The sequence below is a fragment of the Bombyx mandarina genome, chromosome A1, assembly GCF_030267445.1.
Source record: "Bombyx mandarina strain Sakado chromosome A1, ASM3026744v2".
Lineage (NCBI taxonomy): Eukaryota > Metazoa > Arthropoda > Insecta > Lepidoptera > Bombycidae > Bombyx > Bombyx mandarina.
In genome coordinates this window covers 23,635,779-23,637,984 of record NC_143234.1, presented here as the reverse complement: position 1 = coordinate 23,637,984, position 2,206 = coordinate 23,635,779, and the positions used below count along the sequence as shown (strand labels likewise).

Here is a 2,206-nt window from a genome sequence, read left to right as displayed (position 1 = left end):
CTTGAAATGCCGATTTCTATTTACTACAGGAGGAAAGGGAGTCGCGCTGAACACTAAAATAATTTATTAATGAATTAAAGTAAAAGTTTAGTTGGTTACTTTTTATGTTTTGGAAATGTATGTTTGTTAGTATCTATACATTACTTATTATTTTATTAGCGTTACGTTTTTGTGTAATATATATTTTTAAGTTTTCGCGACCAGTGCACATAATAAAACAACGTTTAAACGGTTTCAAGCGCGATATTTTTATTACAATGTTTCGGCCACGTTTCAGTAGCCGTGAGCACGGAAGGCAAAGATGTCCAGTGTCAATCAGCGGAGATCTTAGCTGGCTTATAAAAGTCATCTCTTGTTTCTCTGGCGACAATCGAGATCCATTCTGCACACGTGATTACTAGGAAAGCTAAAATAAAAATGGAAAGCTAAGTATCTAATGAGAGTCCAACAAACAGACACAAAAGCAGCATTAACCAATTTTAACCAACTAATTTTGAAGTAATGCTAGAAAATTTTAAAAAATTATTACAACACGAATCTACTCCATGCATTTACTGTTCTGTTAAGCAAAAGTTTGTCCATGTGTTGGCCGAGCCTTGGCCAACATTTGTAGCGGTGGTTAAAAATCGGTAATTTTGTTCAAAATTTAGTATTATTTATAAGTTTAAAGCTTAAAATATAGTTTATACTTCATGTACTTACCGAAAGTAAGATACTCCGGCCGTTAAATTGCTGTTTCGGGCATTGTTTTTGTAACTTTTGAATACACACTGCGGTATTGTGAGACGGGTTGACATTGGCTGTGTTTGAAGTGAACTAAACAAAATAAGAGCTCACATTTCAAGTGAGCTGTTATTTGACGAGACGGATTTTCTGCACTGACCCGAAATCTAGTTATTATACTATTGTTGATCGAAGGGCACATTACACTTTTTTCACAAATCAGTAGTCAGAAGGTATTTACAAGGCATATACTATGCCTATAATTGAAGATTTTGCTCAACAGATATCCCGAAAGAAACCGTTATCGAAATCGTAACCAAAAAACCAGCAGCATTCTAATATCATTAATGACATTATATCATACTGTATTTGATTACGTATAATAAATGGTTATACTCAGTAAAAAAATGTTATTATAATTAGTTTTTTTTACTTTCCAAAAGAGCCTCAAATTCTTGTGTGTCCAAGGGCCCCATCGTAGTTTAAGACGTCCCTGGCCGCCACCACCACTTATTTGCGGCGTTGGCGGGTCTGAGGACCCGTAGAGCTAGGAACTGTCCAACGGCCAGGGCAATTGCGCTGTTAAACGAATTTCTGTCCGAAATCCAGGATGCCGACGTATTTGCCGATAGTTGGGGTATACTTTATTCCAAAATAATTTTATTTTTAGCATAATATTATAATAGTACTTAATAATTTCAATAATATTTTTGTGTTAACGAGTAAATAAATAAATCACCAAATAAATAAATAAATAAACACCGACAGTGAACAGCCTGTTAGACTAGCATAATTTTTTATTTTTTTTATTTTTTTTATTGCTTAGATGGGTGGACGTGAGCTCGTCCCGCCCACCTGGTATTGAATGGTTACTGGAGCCCATAGACATCTGCAACGTAAATGCACCACTCACCTTGAGATATAAGATTTTTACTGGTGGTAGGACCTCTTGTGAGTCCGCACTGGTAGGTACCACCGCCCCGCTTATTTCTGCCGTGAAGCAGTAATGCGTTTCGGTTTGAAGGGTGGGGCAGCCGTTGTAACTATACTGAGACCTTAGAACTTATATCTCAAGGTGTGTGGCGCATTTACGTTGTAGATGTCTATGGGCTCCAGTAACCACTTAACACCAAGTGGGCTGTGAGCTCGTCCACACATCTAAGCAATAAAAAATAAAAAAAAAGTTCCAAGGTTTCAAGTATAGTTACAACGGCTGCCCCACCCTTCAATCCGAAACGCATTACTGCTTCACGGCAGAAATAGGCGAGGCGGTGATATCTACCCGTGCGGACTCACAAGACGTCCTACCACCAGTAATAACGCAAATTATAACTTTGCGGGTTTGATTGTTATTACACGATGTTATTCCTTCACCGTGGCAGTCAATAGTGAACGTTTGTTAAGGACGTATTTCATTAGAAAAATTGATACCCGCCTGAGATTCGAACACCGGTGCATCGCTCAACACGAATGCACCGGACGT

The 2,206-nt window shown here is 37.9% G+C and overlaps 1 long non-coding RNA gene across 1 annotated transcript; it reads right to left on the bottom strand.

The window, feature by feature from the left end:
- Positions 1 to 223: 223 nt before the first annotated feature.
- LOC149499655 (uncharacterized) lies at positions 224 to 915 on the bottom strand. Its single transcript, XR_016325589.1, has 2 exons — positions 703 to 915; positions 224 to 406 (listed from the first exon to the last, which is right to left on the bottom strand). It is a non-coding gene; the product is annotated as an uncharacterized LOC149499655 (long non-coding RNA).
- Between the last annotated feature and the right edge of the window lie 1,291 nt (positions 916 to 2,206).